Genomic DNA, 19,129 nt, shown 5'->3' on the forward strand with positions numbered 1-19,129 from the left:
GTATGAGTTCTATTTGTCTAGAAGACAAAATAATGGCAAAATAACAAAAAATATTAATGATAATCAAAATTTATTAGGATTGATGCCTATAAGTCACTTCCAAAAGGCACAGCCACCATTATCCTGAAAAATCATGAAACAGGCTAAGGGAGGTTAGGGGGCTTGCTGAAAGGTACACGGCTGTGAAGTGGTCGAGCAAGACTCAAGCTTTCATGACCCAATTCACATCATCTGGCTCCAAATGAGAACCAGTCTTGAGTTTTAACCTTGACTTTTAGTCTTACCACCTTTTTCCTTTTATGACTCAGTTTCTATAACTTTCAAATGGGAGAGATAATAACAGCTACTCTTATTTTTAAGTATAAACCTTTAGGACTGAGTTAATACCCTAAATATAGTCTAAAGACTTTCCACTAAGATTCACTTATTCCTCACAATGCTTACTCTTATTGACCCTTATGTAAAGACAGCTGATCTCCTAGCTTTACCTCTGCAGGAAAGGGCTGTAAGGTCGAAATGCAGAGAAAAGATTGAAAACCCATACTCCAAGGGAATCAGGATATAAGTATTGATTTGTAGAAAACCAGTTTCGAATCAGAGCAAAGCTTCCTGTCCACAAGTATAAGGAAAGATTTCTTATAAGTAATGAGCAGATGGATTGGCCTTTCCTGAAAAGGGGATTCCATCCTCCCCATCTGCCCATCTCTCTGTGCAGTGGTGGTGGCAAAGAATGCCAAAGGTTCAATGGAGATTCTAAATCCAGTCAAAGAGAATCATTTGCTTCAACTCCAGCTCAAGAAACTCTGCAGTGGCAGCTGAGTTTCAAAGATTGGAGATGGCCCTGCAGCAGTGTTTGTTCCCAGGGTGCCTCAGGAAATGCAAAGAGACCATGTGCCAGAGAAAAAGGGGCATAACTAAGAACATCACTGAAGGTCTTTCAATCAGGAAGAGTGGGGTAGGCAGTGACCCAGAGAGAGCTTCAGGTGGGATACAACATACCCTGCATTCAGCAGCTTCAATAGACAATGAACCACATCCAGTCTGAGATGCCTACACTTTCTCTCACTCTGGGACAACTTGAGCAAACTGGGAGTAAAAAATGATGAGCTAAAAGAAAGAGTATTATATTTATGTTCCTATCCCCTTGAGTCTGTGGGTAAAAATCAACTGCTTATATAAAGGATCCCACTTAAACCTAGCACAAGATTGCTCCATTTCTTTACTTGTGCTTGTCCACCTTTCCCTATAGCACATATCCATCCACATGTCCATCCTCACATCTGCATAATAACAATATAGGGAGATGAAATATATTTGCTCTCTACTTTGCATTCACAGCAATCTTCTATCCAGTTCTTAGGGTGAAAATCACTTTCCTCTCCTTCTACCTGCCAATGCTGATTGATACATATGAAAATGAACTAGCTTACTAGAGAAGACTTTATCTTAGAACACAGCCCAGAGTGCATCTATTTGTTCATTAGGTAATCATCTTTTTTATTTAGTGACCTCCAGACTCCATGAGAACAGGTGGAAAAGAAAACCAACAAGAGTCATGCTTTGCAAGCCTTACAGAACCTGCACATCATCTAGGGATCTCATTAAAATGGAGCCTCTGATTCAAAGGTCTGTGAAGGAAGCCTGGGTTATACAGTCCTAACAAGCTCCCAGCTGCTAGTAATCCTGCTGATTCCTGGACCCCACCAGGGCTCCAGTCAGACAACACTAGCTTCAAATCTTGACTCTGACTCCTGGTAACCCATGTGACCTTGGGTAGAATAATTAACATCTCTGAGCCTCCATGTCATCATTTGTGAGAGAAAATGACATATGATTTTCTGCTGAGAGTTTGTATAGATGATGGTTCAATATAATTCAAGACAGTCGTGGTATATCATGGGCATTCAGGATGCAGCAGTGTGAATTATTGGGCCAGCATGGACTCATTCCTGGTAAATATGGTAGTGCATCATTGTACTAGATCCCTGGGTGACAGCAAGTGCAAGGAGATTGGCTTTGGATTACATATCCCTGTGGTGGTCATATGGAGGTACATGGCTCTGAAATGAAGCAGGCACTTGGAAAGCCTGATTCACTATTCATAAGGAACCAAAAGATGACTCTGATTCAGCTCCAGTAGCATCCCTGGTGAAATGAAGACAGCATTCAGTTCTGAGAGGCAGGGCATGGCTCTGACATCAAGGACCAATAAACTCAAATCCATGTTTACCCTCGTGAGATGCATGTACATAAAAGTAGATGGAACCAGAATAAAAATTAATACAAGATAAAGAGGACAGTTGTTGCAAACACACAGAACACCTCCTTTTCAAGTAACAACTCATCCCTAGAAAGTAGTTATCCATGTTATACAGACAAGGAGAGTAAAGTTCAAAGCTTACATTCCTTTAAGACTTGTCTGTGTCTAACAGCCAGAAAATGACAGTCAGCTAGATGCAGCTATACCTCCCCCAGCAATTCCTATTCTAGTCTATATCCATTAGAGACCACCTGTGATGAACTCATGACCACTAAAAGGTTCCATCCCTAGTTGGCTTAAGGTGACAGCTTGACATAACCTAGAGTCAACTGAGAAGTAGGTACCTCAGTTGAGTAACTACCCAGAGCAGATTGGCCTGTGGGTATATCTGTGGAGCTTTGTCTTGTTTGTTGATTGATGTGGGATAGCCAGCCCACTGTGAGCAGCACCATCCCTAGGCAGTTGGGCCTGGGCTGTATAAGAAAGCTAGCTGAGCATAGGTTTTACAACATGAGCTCGAGAACACGCCAAGAAGCAACATTCTACCATGGTTTCTCCTTCGATGATGTACTAGAGGTATAAGCCAACATAAACTCTTAGCTTCCCTAAATTGCTTTTGTCATAGTGCTTATCACAGCAACAGAAAGAGAAGTAGGACAGGTTCTAAACCGCTGATGCACTTATGTAGACTTATGTCCTTCCCCCTGTACTGGGTATGGCAGTGATTGGAATGGAATCTTTCCTTTCAGCTTTTTCCCCCTCCTCTATTGAAACCACAATAGTCCTCACAGAAAGCCTTCGTTGAGCCAACCCTGTATTAAAGTAACTAAGAATATCTTTAACTGAGTGGTAAAATAGAATAGTATGAAAATGACAATTTCAGTCATTTGTTTTCTTGTTTTTAAATTTATTATAATTTATTCAGATTACATCCCAATTGTTATTCCCTTACTTGTATCTTTCCCTTCCCACCCTCACTTGCTCTTCCACCCTATTCCCCTCCCCTAGACCTCTGGCATTTTTATGCTCATAGCTCAGTAGCATTATGCATTCCCACGAACACCATTGTTTCTAGAAACTTACACCTTTTCAGACTGAAATTCTGCACTCCCCTCAATAACTGCTTACTCTCACATACTCAGCCCTTGGTAACCACACCTTACTTTCTATCTATATAAATTTGACAAGTCTATGTACTTTACAAAACAGAATCAGTGTTTATCCTTTTGTGTAAGGCTTATTTCACTTAGTATTATGTCTTCTAGCTTCATCCATGCTGCTGGGTTCATCAGAATTTCATACCTTTTTGTGATAGAATAGTATTCTCCTGGGTGTGTATGATTTTTCTTTATCCATTTACAGATTAATAGCAAGTTGGATGGTTACAACCATTTGTCTGTTGGTAATCATGCCGCTATATACATGAGTATAGAATATCTATTTAAGTCTCTGCTTTCATTTTTTTAGGGCATATCTACCAGAAGCAGAGTTGCTGAGTCATGTTACATTTTACATTCCAATCAGTGATGAAAACTGATTCCAACTTGTCCATATCCTTGCCAGTAATTATTTTCAAAGTTGTTTTTAGTAATGGCTGCTATTATTTACATAGTGACTGTACTCCAAAGACCTGCATATTAAAGTCTTGGTACCCAGAATCATTCTTTCAGAAAGTGGTGCAATTGTTAGCAGGTAGGACGTAGTGGGAGGTCTTTGAGTCATTGGGGGTATTTTTGCAAAGAGTGTTTTGGAACTCTGAACCCTTGCTATCCCTCCCTGGCTCTGCTATGTTCTCTGCTAGTTCAGCCTTGGACATGCTGCCGTTCTGTGGTTTCAAAGCAGCAGAAACCAAGCAACCAGGTTCTGGAGCTTCTCAAGCTGTGAGCTGAACCAGATAATTCTTATTTACAAGTTGATTCTTTTGTTGTTTTGTTATAGTAGCAGAAAGCCTAACTAACCCGGTGACCATGATAATGGGTGTGAAAAAAAATCTTACCGGGATTTATTGCATTTTCCTGGCTCCTAGTCACAGCAAGCTTCCTTTTATTTGCGTTTTGTTGCCACTTGTATGTCTTCTTTAAGAGAAGTCGATTCCAATCTTTTGTACATTTTATTTATTTACTTATTTAGTGAATGTGTATTTGTGTTTATTCGTGTGTGTGTGTGTGTGTGTGTGTGTGTGTGTGTATCCATCCGTGTCCATATGTCTGTGTTAATGTGTCTGTTTCTCTGTGTCTTTGTGGTCATGCACATGTGACAATTCACAAGTGGAAATCAGAGGACCACTGGCAGGAGTGAGCTCTTGCCTTCTACTTTCTGCTACACTGTATAATCCAGGCTAGCTGATCTATGTGCTTCCACTCAATACTCCTATTTTTGCATCCCATCTGTAATAAGAGATGCTGGGATTACACATGTACACCATAGTATTTGGGTTTTCACATGGGTTCTGGAGATTGACTTCAGGTCATCAGACTTATCCGCTAATCTTCTAGGTTCTCGTTTGTTTATATTTGAATTATATTCCTCATTTTATTGTTGAGATTTCCTAATAAATCCTGAATAGTAAGGACTTGTTAGATACATAGTTACAAGCATTTCTCTGTTTTGTGGTTTTTTTTTTCATTTTTAAATTTAATTGTCAAAATAACTGTGCACACCCAAGGGGTAAAGTGCAAATTTTCAACATATATGCACTTCATATAATAGTGAAGTCAGGACTTTTAATCTGTTCCCTCAACCATGTACCAAGGCTTCAAATTTCTTTTCAAAAGAGGCATGGTGGCTCATGCCTATAATAAGAGCACTTGAGAGGCTGAGACAGAACTGCCATGAATGTAAAGCCAAGCTGTCTACACAGCAAGTGTCATGTTAGCCTAAACAACAAAGCAATATCCTTTCTAAGAAAAAGAAATCCTCTTCTCTCACTATTTTGAAATACGCAATAGTAAGTGTTGAACTTATGGCCTCCTGTGTGCTAAGCATGCAGTCCATTGATGAGCTACACCCATCCCTCACAATATGACATGACCAGTGGGCTGCCTTTTCATCTGTTCATAATATCTTTTGATCCACACATATCTTTAACTTTGAGAAAATCCAATTTGTCTATATTTTTCTTTTGTTGCCTGTGCTTTTTGTATTGTATCCAAAGTATCATTGCCAAATCCAATGTCACAAAGCCTTTTTTCTTCTTTGAAAGTTTTACAGTTTTACTTCTCAGATTTATGTCTTTGATTCATTTTGAGTGAATTTTTTGCATATAATATGAGCTAATGGTCCAAATCCAATTTCTTAGTATTATTGGTTCAAAAACCTGTCCTTTCAGTATGGGATGGTCACGGTAACTTTTTGTACAGTTCATAAGTGAGTATAACTTCTAGATTCTCTATCCCCTTCCATCGGTCTGCATGTCTGCGTTTATCCCGTTTTACACTTTGTAATTTGTTATCCCTGTATGTCTATACGATGGTCATATAGTACATGTATAGAAGTTAGAAGACACGTTTGGGGAGTTGGTTCTTTCCTTCTACCATAAGGGAACCAGTGATCAAAATCAGGTCAGTAGGCATAGAGTGGTGATAAAGCCATCTCACCAATTCTTCTACGCCCTTTCAATAAGCAAGTTTCCACATCAGAAAGCATGAGGGTGTCACCTTTGTTCTCTGTATTGTCTGACAGTACTGTTTGGCTATAGTTGTTCCAAGAAGCTGCATCAATTTCAGGACAGGTTTGTGTATTTCTCTGAAAGATGTTGTGTTGTGTTTCCTCTTGCTATCACAAAATACTCTGACAAAAACAATTTATAGAAAAGGTGTTTATTTTGGCTCACAGTTCAATGTTCTATTCTATCATGGGAGGGTTGTCACAATTGCAGGACCTTAAGGAAGCAGATTGTATCCTGCAGTCAGGAAGAAGAAAGCAGTGAATGCTCCTGGCCACCTACCTTCCTTGTATTTATACAGGGCAGGACCTAAGCCCAGGGAAGACTAAAAGGCCTTCCACCTCAATTAACCTAATCAAGATAGTTCCTCACAGTATGCCCTCATACTGTATAACTCCTCATAGTTTCAGCTGATGGCTTGTCTTCTAAGTGACTATAGACCCTGACAAGTTGAAATCATTGTTAACTATCACAGATGTCAATGGAATTTTGGGTAGAAATATTCTGAAGCTGTAGACAGCTTTTGGTAGTATTGATGTCTTAACAATTAAGGTTTCCAATCCATTTACACTTGCTCGTGTCTTGTTTAATTACTTTGAGCAACATTTTGCTGATTTCTATGTACACATCTTTTACCTACTTTGCTCAGTTTGCTCCTAAGGGTCTTAGTGGTTTTGATGATGCAATTATAAATGGAATTGTTTTCTTAATTTCCTTTTCGGATTCTTCATTGTTAGTGTATGGAAACACTTGATTTTTGTGCTGATTTTCTCTCCTGAAACTTTAATGAATTTCTAACAGGTTTTAAGGACTTTATTAGTTCTAACAGCTTTTTGTGGAATCATTAGTGTTTTCTGCATAAAAGATCATGTTATCTGAGGACAGAAATAATTTGACGGTTTCATTCCAGTGTAGATGGATCTTTTTTTCTTTTTCTCACCTAATTGCTCTGGCCTGAAATTCCAGGACTACATGAAATAGGTGAGTGGTGCTCATCTTGGAGGAAAAGCTTCCATAGGATGCTAGAAGAAGACAGTAGGCTTTTTCAATTTTCAGAGGAACAATCAATAAGGAGGAGCAGTCAATAAGCAGTCAGTATGTGCCGGGCTCTAGCTTAGTGTTTCTGTTTGTTGAGTTGTGGAATTGTCACTGTGGCCTATTAGGGACAAGCTTGAATTCCTATGTTACTTACCAGACACAGTCTCAAAAGCTACAGTGATTTCTCTAGGATCCCAATGGTAACAGGTGCCATGCAGTGTGCAGAGCCAGGACTGTGAGCTAGAAGCTGCTTGAGCCAAGTCCTCAGATATCCTAAGCTTGGTGAAGATGAAGTGTCCTTACTACAGAAGCTTCTCCTCACCTCTGGAACCCAGGAAAAGGATTTCCTTTTCTACCAAAGTCCAGCTCTTAAGTCATCAACTCTGTTACCAATGCTCTCCCTACCAATGTCACTATCTGAAAACCAGGAGTCATAATAAATGTCTTCCCAGGTTTCATAGGACCAAAGCCTTTCCCAAAATGCAGAACTCTCAGTATTGAGCCAACCAGGGAGAGGCTGGAGAGAAAACTGAGTGGTTAAAGACCCCAAACAATGACCTTTTGATATATGGAATGTGAATAAAGCTCTCAGAGACTGTGATGACAAAAAGGAGCTACATGCAGAAAAGTACATGCTAGAGGCTTCTATTGATATCATGCTGAATGCCAAGCAAATCTAAATGATGTGGTTAAAGGGAGAAGAGACTTTACTAAGAGCCAAAGGAAGCTTTGTGGTGCTGAGGATATTGCACATCTTGATTTTGTGTCAGTCATATGAGGAGCACCCACACAAACAATCGTCAAGGGTACACTTAGCTTGATCCAGTGTGTGGACTGCACTAAGTATATATTGTGCTTTTATTGACTGAAAACCAATTTTAAAAATAGATGCAGTCTGGGGAGAAGGCTCAACCAATAAAATGTTTGCCTTAAAAATAATTCCCAGAACACTAATTAAAAACATTCATTCATGGTGGGATGGTCTTATAATCCAAGTGTTGGGGAGGTGGAGCAGGGCAGGAAGAGCCCAGGGGGTCAGTCATCCCAGCCTAACTGGTGATCTACTAGACAAATAAAGGATGCAATCTCAGAAAATGAAAGGGATGGGACAGGAAAAGAACAACAAACAAGGCTGACTTCTGGCCTCCATGGATGCACTTCTGTACATGTGTACATGCACACTCACAAACATATATGCATATTATACTCATATGAAAAATACAGATGAACAACTAGACTAAAAAAGACAATACCACACTTCTTTTCTATAAGCAGGCACTAGCTTCTGATTTTCACATGTGTATTTATGTGGGAATAGTGTGATATGTGTTATGAAAATAAGAATGGGACCATGAGGTAGAAGAAGAGATTTTAAAGATGTGGAATGGGAGATGGTAACAGAACATACATAATATAAAAGTGGAAAAGGCAATACTAGGGGTAGTGGGGTGTAAGTGTTATAGGGTGATAGGAGAGAGAGGTTGATCGGGAGTATCAACCAAAATAAACTATGTCTTAAAATCCCACAAGTAACTCAGTGGTATCATATACTAACTAAAAATGAATTAGGGCTTAGGTGATAGCCTAATCCATAAAATTATTTTCACATAAGCATGAAGATCCCAGTGCTATCATCAGGACCCATTTAAAACAGCTAGATACAGCAGCAAGGACTCGTTATCCAATACTGATGAAAAGAAGATAGCTGGATCCCCAGAGCTCAATAGTCAACTAGTCTAGCCTAATAGATAGCTCTAGGATCAATGAGAGAGACCCTATGTCAAAAAAATGTGGAGAATGATAGTGGAAGACACCTGACATCACTTTCTGGTACACACACACACACACACACACACACAGAGAGAGAGAGAGAGAGAGAGAGAGAGAGAGAGAGAGAGAGACAGACAGACAGACAGACAGACAGACAGACAGACAGACAGACACAGAGACAGAGAGCAATAGAAACAAAGGCAAACAGGGAGATAGAGAAACAGAGAGGCGCACACATACATACAGACAAAAATAAAATTAAATAATTGACTTAAATAGCTAAATGAACAAACTCACAGAAATAATATACAAGAATGGAAGAGCTACAGTCAGTTTGGGCCAATGGTTGACATGGGATGACAATTCAATACATAATAGATATATTTGACTATTACCCAGTAGTTGTCAAGAGCCCACAGCTTGTGCTTCAGGGAAGAGTGATTCACTTTGTTCCTGATTTATACATCTGTTTCCCCCACTGATCTCCAGACACAGATCCTCATCAACAGTTCATTTGAGAGGTTGTACTTCAAATGCCCCAACAATATGTCTAGGCCCACCCATGTACCTGGGAAGTTTCCAGCAGAATAACATTGGTTTGCTCTGCACCATATGCCCTAATCTCTTGCCCCTGAGATTACAGTGACAAAGATATATCACATTTTCCTATGCAATGGGCTGGAATTATCCCAGGGATAATGGAAAGGTATTTTTCATCTTTAAGTGTTAATGAATATAAATGGAATTCACAGCCCATTTCTCTGCTCTGCTCTCTTTCAGATGTGAGAAAATAGAAAACTTCCAGTGGCAAGAGAGACTAGAGAGGCCCCTTATTCAATCCTCCCATTCAGGACACCCCTAGGATACAAAGGACTTCAGAAAGCTCAGTGGCTTCCCTTTCTACCCAACTACTTAAACATCCTGTCCTATAAATATCAATTAGTTGATTCATCACATGTTAAAAGTCACTTATTCCAATGAGTTGCAAGCCAAAAAACTTTCTCCAGAGAATCAGGACCCATCAGAGTCAATATTTAAATTACTTTTCCAAGAGGAACACCACTCTCTCCTCTTGTGATTGTTTTCCTTCTCTTTCTGTTTCTCATACTTTATTCTACACTTCATTAACTCTAGGATTCATAAAGTATTCTCACCGTCATGTATGTGTTAGTAAGTGTGTCTACAGTATTGGTGGTTGCTACAAATGATCACTGGGAATGAAGAAAATGGAGTATATGTATATGCAATGAAATACTATGCAATCTCAAAAAAGAATAAACCCTTATGGTTTATGAAAATATGACTGAATATGAGGAAAGCACACTAAGTGAAATGATAAGTACTGCATGATTCAGAAAGATAATTACTGCATGATCTCATTGACGTGTAATTTCTAAAGTGTTAAGCTCATAAAAACAGAGGGTAGAATGGTGGTGACAAAACCTAATGATGAGGAAGTTGAAGGGATGGAGATAAAGGATAAAATGTTCTACTTCAGAAGTAAATTGAAGAGATGGTGTGGATAATATGACATCTACTATTAAGCGTCCTTGTTTGCTCCTCTGTTTCCCACATAAGGAGAAAATGGTTTATTTAGCTTACATGTTTCACATGACTGAGGGAAGTCAATGCAGGAACTCAAAGTAGCAATCTGGAGACAGGAGACGAAGGCAGAAAGTATGGAAGAATGCTGCTGACTGGATTGCTTCCTGGATTGCTCAGCTCCATTTTTTCTTTCTTTCTTTTTTTTGTTTCTTTTTGTTTGTTTGTTTGTTTGTTTGTTTCTCTGTGCGGCCTTGGCTGTCTTGGAACTTACTCTGTAGACTAGACTAGCCTCAAACTCAGAGATCCACCTGTCTCTGCTTCTCAGATGCTGGGATTAAAGGTGTGGACCAGCAGCTACTTTTCTTATAAAGAAAAGGACAACCTGCTTAGGGTGTGGGGATCCTCCAACATCAATTAGAAATCAAGAAAATGTGCCCACAGACATGCCCACAGGCCAATCTAATAGAGAGAGATCCTCAATTGAGATTTCCTCTACCCAGATTTGCCTAAGTTTAGGTCAAGTTGACAAAAAGTAACTAGCACAACAATCATCTACTAATGAACGGAGTAGATTTTGCATGTCTGAACATGACATGTCTTGGAGGGGTAATTCTTGCTTCCATTAACTTGATTTTGTGTTATTGCCACAGTCTACCCAATAATAGAGAAATGGCTGTGTGAAGTCTTCAGCTTAATAAAATACAACCAGAGGTAATGTGTGGCACTTCTTGGAGGATCTAGACAGCTGCCAACCATGTCATATTTTCCTGCTTCATACATTGTGGACGTCTAATGTCTCCAAGTGTCTGCATTCCTGTATGAGGATGGTGAGCAGAAACCTGCTGCCCAATCATATCAGATGAGTGTCAGAGACAGAAGTAGATATTTGGTGATTTTAGCCAAGTTTGTTGCTACATAGACTAGTTTATCTTGACAAATACATTTAGTTCAGAATTACGAAGGCTTATTAGACTTAGGAAGAGGAGAACACATATACTGAGCACAAGTAACAGAATACAGTAGGTCCTGGAACAAAAGAAAGCATGAGTTTGATGCATTTGAGAACTGGGGGAGTCTACTCCGCAAGTAACATAAAAGGAAGGAAATGTTAAAGAAAACATTAACTCTGACTGGTTGGGTTAAATAAGATATCTGTTTCCCTGCAGTTTTGGAAGTTAGAGGTTTAAGATTAGGGTATCAATATGGTCAGTGAAGGTTCCTTCCCTGGGTTTCGCACAGCAACTTTATTGTACACTCACACAATGGAGAAAGGTTTCTTCCTCCTCTTCCTTCTCTCATCATATTTTTTCTCCTCCACCTTGACCTCCTCTTCCTCCTTCTCCCCCTCCTCTCTTCTTCCTCCTCCTCCTCCTGCTGCTCCTCCTCCTTCCACCTCCTCCACTTCCTCCTCTTCCTCTTTCTCTTTCTTCCTCTAACATAGTCCTGTAACTAAAGCCCAAGGTTTAATGACCACGATTAAACATAGTGTCCTCCTATAATGGGGTTACCGCAGCATAGTATCTAGGGAGACACAAGTAAGTCCATAGAAGAAATGAAAGATGACTCCAAGAAGACACATTGAGACATATTTTGGCTGGTCTCTGAGGCAGGGTCAGGCCTTAAAAGTTCATCCTGAGGGCAATGGGTTCACTGATAGGTTCTAAGACAATGAGCATACAGGATCTGCTTTTAGGTTCATCTCCAAATATCACCTACTTCCTGTTTATTCATTAGATTTTCAGGTGGCACCTGTTTTGTGGACCATCACAGCTTATTTATATCATCTCCATGAGCCCTGAGATGTACCTGTCTGTTGGCAGGGCAAGTAGACCTTGAGGAGTGCAGAAGTTTCAGAAGCTCCCCAAGGGCCCCTTTTCTTGCCTAGAGCATGGCCTGTCTGAGTAGTAGAATAGGTACATCATTGTCAGCACAGTGGTCAGTGAGGAACCCCTTCGAAGACACTGAAATTCTGACTGTTACTGTGCAGTGCTGCATGGAGCCGCCTGAAAGAAGAAAGATAAGACCTCAGAGCACACTTCTGCTTTTATCAGCTTCATGTCCTGTAGGATATCTGTTCCTGCAAATCTTGGCTGGTGTGTGTGCTTCAAGACAGTCCTGAACAAGTTACTTTATCTACCATGGAATCTCATTTTCTTCACTCACAAAGTGTTCATGCTAATAACTACATTATAGAACTGTTTGGAGAATTAACTCTCAGATGTTTATAAAGTTCAAAGAGCCTGTCCCGTGATCTGTTCTCAGCATGGAGTCCACTATCATCATTCTCATCATTGCTCTTATTAACACTGAGTCAATTTATTAACCTACTTGAATTAAAATTGAATCATTTACTAACCATTTCCTCTGGATGTAGTTTTGTGTTAGTGAGATGGATACAAATATATAAGCTCAGCCCTAAGAAATAAGAAGGCATGATGTAATTCTTTCTCATCTCCAATATATAGGTCAGTTCTGAGTCTTCAACGCAGGTCATTATCTAGATGAACCTGCCAGGCCTTGAGTAAAAAGACCACAGAGCCTGAGAAAAGAACAGAAAGTTTGACCCAAATAAGCTCCTGTCCATGCTTGAGTGACTTCTGCTGTCATCCCTACTTAATTCTCTTGGTACATTCCCTGCTGAATCTGACCTTCAACTGTAGCTGACCCACAGAAACCAAATCTATAGCTCTTCCTTGTTGACATTGCCTGTGTCAATCTTCAATCCAGGACAGAGGGGACCCTTACAATAGCTGTCTCTCCCTTGGCATTTAGATGTTCGTCACATGAATAAAGCTGTGACCCTGGGATGACCCTTAATAGTCAGGAAAGACCTGGGATCAATGTTTAGAAAATAACTTGAGGCACATTATTGGAACTCTTTACAAAAGAAGACAGTCCCGTATGGAACAGGATCAGTGAGCATTGATAAAGGAGAAGTATTTGGGAATGATCTTAAAGCACAGGATATGGTGACTAGAAGAAAAAGTTGGGAATTGTTCACTAAGAGATTTATGGAGTTCACATTCTGTATGCCATTAATTGGTAATAATTACATGAGAAACTGTAGGTAAATGGCATATGAGCTTAGTTACAACATTGGAAAGGATCATGAGGTTAAGTAAGATATTGCCAAAAAATAAAGAACAAAGAAAAATAACTATATGAGAAAGGGGTTCTTAAGTCGGAAAAGATGTTGATAATACTTGCTAGACAACATTCAATCTGTGTGTTAGGATAACATGCCTCAGAACACTTTATGTGCTAATAAGTACTATGTCTCTTCCCAAGGACAAAATACTTAGTGTTTCCCAAGTGCATGGTATCTGAGAACTCATTTTCACACTACAGACCTCTGTTGACTGCTTTACTAAAACACATACTGTCTACAGAGATTTTTGTCAAAGAAAGTCTGTAGGTTGATTTAACAATATGATTTTCAAGAGTATAAATAAACTTCTCTAGAGTAGAAGCTGAGGAAAGTCAGACACAAGACTACAAGATAAGTTGAGGCAGAACTGTTGGTCATTTGGGAAAACATCTGAAAGAAATATTTTGCATTATTCTATGGGCTAGCCTTGCACCTAGATGTAGATAGTAGTCACCAGCTTTATTGTCAACATTGAATGCTTTCACCTTCATTGAAGTCATTGTCGGTCCTGTCATTATCAGCAACAATAGCGTCAGTACCATGGACGTTCTCAACATTATCCCTACCGCTACCATATTCATCAATAATAAAAACAGCACTTTCACTACTGCTACCAACAGCAGCAGCACTATCGCTACCACCAGCAGAAACAACACCATTACTACCAGTGCCTCAATGACTACCACCATGATCATCATCACTACAGCCTCTTCTGAAGAGCTCTGTGACTTGGAAGTTACATTTCAGGAAAAAACACTAGGTTCGGAGTTGCATATGTGAATTCAAGTCCCAACTTTATTACTACCTATGTGGATTGGTGACATTTCCAGAACTCACTCAGCCTCTCAGTCTCAATTTCCTCACTTGAATAAGGATGTACGAAATATAAATTACAAGAATAGAAAGGAAAATGCACTGTCAATACCAAGCACTCAGGAAATTCTATTTTCCCTTTTTAATGAAATGACTGGTATACTGTATACCTGATTTCCCAAGAACTCAAAACCCAACTCCTATGGCATATATGTTTAATGCTGATTTCTTTATTCTTACAATGGTCCTACCTCCAAATAAAGTGACATTCAGATATGGTAGGGGTTATTGCCTTCCCATGTGAATGGGTAGGGGTACAGTTCAATCCATAACATGTGACTATTGGGTATCATCTTAATATCTCAACATCTTATGCCTTGAAATATTGAGTAAAATATACTCTTAAAACCTCCCAAGATCTATGACTTCAAAAGTGTCCTCTTCCCTTTCTGGACCTACTTTCTTGTACATAAAATGAAATAATAAAGTTTTAAAGAATATTCTATAAAATAATGAATGTTAAACTTTCATCATAGAAAGGGTACTCAATGAATGTCCATTCTGCCTTTTCTATTATTGTTTTGAAGTTGACATCAACAAAACAGTCAATATAATTGGGAGGCAGGATGAAAAAGAAAAAGATAAGGAGGAAAAAGAAAGGAGACAAAAACTATAACACTGCATAGCATTCAATACATTTTTTTCCAAATGGAAAATCTACAGCCCGAAAAGAACTTATTGGTACTAGGTAAGGTATGTGACTGCATGCAGATCAAGGACCAGAGACCTTAGGATTAGACCACAACATCCCAAGAGGAGAATAATTACCTTTCTTCATTTTTATTTTATAAATGAAGAATTTCCAAATGAAATCTACTGATACCAACAGCTCTTAGGGGAGGGGAGGGTGACTCACAGCTAAATTCATGGGGAGGAAGATAGCTAAGGTTATCTATCTAAGTGTGTATATGAAGCATAATTCATCTGCAATTGTATCAGTTGCAACCAGGGTAACTTTAATAGCCAGACTGATGTCCTATGGAAGGCACGTGTGCCTTGTATATGTGAGTTATTGATTTCCCCACAAAAACCAATTTAGGGAAACCATGCAGCATGCACAGAAAAGCTAAGGAAAATGCTAGCTGAGTTACTATACACAAAGGGAGTATGTCCATCCAATGGTGAGTTAATGAGACCTTAGATAATCCTCTTCTCAGTTAGGAGCAGAGTTCTAAACTTGGTATGTAAATTATGGCTATGGAAGTTTGGATGCAGGTGATACTGGAAAAAAGAGATGCCTGAGTTCTAGTCTGGAGTTCTGCTAGTTGTTTATCCAAGTTATTTGAATCAAACCATTTCCATAACACACCATGCGAAGAACAATAGATGTGTATAACAATGCTGCCAGTTATTAGTCTCCAATGTCCCAAGAACTATGCTATGTATAGGCATGGCTCCACCCCTCCACAATATGTAGAATCTAGGAAAGAAGAATGAGAGTAAACAAGTGATTACATCCACTAAAATATATTTATCTTACTTCAAACTATTATGAAGAGAAATGGCTCACTACTAAGATAGGAAAGTGATTGTCAGGGAAGGCATCTATGAGGAAACAATACACAGAGTAAATACAAGAAAATTCATGGAAAAGGTGAGATACATATGTTCTTTGCATTTTTTGTTTTGGGGTTTTGTCTTTTTGGGGTTTGGTTGGTTGGTTTGGTTTTGGTTTGGTTTTTCAAGACAGGGATTCTTTGTGTGGCCTTGGCTGTCCTGGGACTAGTTCTGTAGAGCAGGCTGGTCTCATACCCACAGTGATCCACAGGCCACTGCCTTCCAGGTGTTGGGATTAAAGGTGTTTGCCACCATGGCCAAGTTGAGGTAAATACTTTCAGAGGAACTTGTCAAAAAATAAGTCATCTGTCATTCTTGTGAGAGCCTTTTAGAGTTGCTTTAAAAAAAAACTAGCCCTGGGAGGAAAGGATGGGAGGATACAAGGGATGGGATAACCATTGAGATGTAACAAGAATAAATTAATAAAAAAAAAAAAAAGAAAAAAAAACTAGCCCTGTGTTTACTACCTTTCTCACCACTGCAACAGAACACCTAAAAGAAACAACTTGAAGGTGGAAGAATCAGTTTGGCTCCTGATTTGATACGATCCACTTCATCACGGCAGTGAAGTCATGGCGCTGGAGATTCATCACATCTCAGTGATCCAGGAATCAGAGAGAACCCAGGCTAGAACCACAGCCCAGATTTCACCAAGAAAGGTCATCTCTAACAAGCCACGTATCCCGGTAAGACTTCACCTCCTTATAGCTTCATAACCTCTCAAAACAGTGCCACCCATCAGGGCCAAGTGTCAAACTCATCAGCCTACAAGGAATGTTTTATATCATATCCTAATATCCTCACCTGACAAAAAGTATGTTATAGAGGGCTTGATTAATCTGTTCCTGTTCACATACTGAACAAATGATGGACACAAAAAGCTGGGAATTGAACCTTGGATTGTTAGAATTCAAACTGTTATTGTCTTTACTGCTGAAAGCAACCATCTCCCAGATCATTCCAGGATAACTTGTGTATGTACCTCTTCTTACCTTCATACTTGCCTTAGTTAGAAATTTATTGCTGTGAATAGACCATGACCATGGCAACTCTTATCAAGAAAAAAACATTTATTTGGGGCTGACTTACAGACTCAGAGGTTTAGTCCATTATCTTCATGGAAGAAAGCATGGTGGCATGCATGCAGACATGGTACTGGAGAGGTACCTGAGAGCTCTGCATCTGGATCAGCAAGCAACAGGAAGTGAAAGTGACACAATGGCCAGACTTGAGCTTTGGAGACCCTACAGCCCGTCCTCTAGTGACACACCTCCTCCCACAAAGCCACAATACTCCAACAAAGCCATACCTCCCAGGCTCCTTATGGGCTTATGGGGGCCGTGTTTATTCTAACCACCACAAAACTCAAACTCTCTGACTCCTGTATTAGCTATTTTAGAAATGATGCTTCATGTCAATAAACCTGTCAGTGTTGTGACTTACTCTAAGGTTGTAACCATCTTGGGTTCTCAAGAATCTACAGGAGATCCCTGGTCTTAGTTACACATTGTGAGAAGACTGTATCTAGTCACATTTGTATCTAGTTTGGCTCCAGACTGTAGTTTAACTTCAAGTGTGCTATGTATATTTATTGTAGAGTTAGAGACTACTAGGCAATGCTTTCTTCCATGGTAGATCACACGAACACAAGAGGCCAACCTAAATCATGAAAGCACTATAAAGCCTCAATTTGTATTATGTCCTGAAGAAGTCATAGTCAATACAAATCACACAGCTAAACTTCAGGTTATTGAAATGATAAAAACTCTATTAGTTCTAATTTGAATTCTAATAGTATTACTGCAGGGCCATATGGATAAAGAGATACATGTATAATTGGTTTACCTTACCAATTACCATGTCCCCTTACACCTTGGCTGCTAGATTTTGTTTCAGAGTTACTAACAAGATGATTGCTCAACTATTTATTTCCTCTCAGGACTACTAATAAACTAAAATTCCCAAGATTCTTTTCTTCTAGATAGATCCATGGTGTCTTCTCTGGTTAAATTAGACATGGACAAAAAATGATAGTTAGCTCTTCTAAGTCTGTCACAATACTCTCCAGGAAATATTTCCCTCTCTTCTATCCAATGTTAGCTATATAGAGACAGGCGAGTACACCATGACCTGGTAGAGCCATTGGCTGGAAGAAACTTGAATTTTCATATTTCTGCTTAAATGATGAAGCCAATATAAGCCATCCTGGCCTTCATAGAAGCAAGAATAAACATTTTAAATTAAGCTCTTAAGACCTCAGGATTACATATGACAACATCCAGTTCTAACTAACATATCCTTTTCCTACTGGGCATACTGAGCCAGACTCTAGCCCCAACTTTTTTGTCTTGACTTTCTTACTGGGAACCATCATCCCCCAACTATGGTTAGTGGTGTTTCCCCAACTAGGATTCTCATTAGAGAAGAGAAGAAAATACCCCATCTTTATGTCTACACCTCATATTCTCCATATGCAAATGTACTAGCTGACTCTCCAGGGTGTCTCTTATTCTGACCACAGTAGGAGTTTATATTTAATTAAGTGGGCTTAGGGACTGAAGAAAGGCAAACCAGCAGACTAGAAAAGAATTTATCTAGAAGAAATAGGAATCACGATCATCAATTAAACAAAGCCTCCTATTTCAGTGATGTGGAATGATAAACAAGGTAGGTATAATCTATCCAGACAAGTCCATGGGCATATGATAAAACCCTAAAGAGGGTGAGAATGTTGCTTAAATTAAAAACTAAGCAAAAAAGCTGGCAACTAAACTCTGTGACTCCTTAAAAATCACCTAGTTTTGTTGATTCCTCCACAAACACCTTGAAATGTGACTTTGCAATTCTTCTCAATGAAGATAATTACTCAGTTCTTCACTCTTTGAACTTGGTCCCGTTCATATCAATTTCTCAGAATTAAGTAGATGCAATAATGGACGTTGCATGCTCATTCTTGTGCTGCCACCGTTTTGCCAAGAACATACTAAGACAGGCGCGCTGCTCCCACAGTATGAATGAACTGAGTATGAACATAATATGAATTATACTGAGACCAAACATACCCAAATGTGCTGAGTTAATCCAATTTAGGTAAATCAGAGTCCCCAGCCACCCATAGGTGCATGGTATCACTGAGGGTCTCTATCATTGTAATAAAACACCATGGTCAAAAGCAAATTGGGGAGGAAAGGGTTTATTTGGCTTATGCTTCCACATACTGCTCAATACTGAATGAAACCAGCGCAGGAATTTAATCATGGCAGGAAGCAGGAGG

This window comes from Acomys minous (genome assembly GCF_964271855.1).
Source record: "Acomys minous genome assembly, chromosome: 1".
Lineage (NCBI taxonomy): Eukaryota > Metazoa > Chordata > Mammalia > Rodentia > Muridae > Acomys > Acomys minous.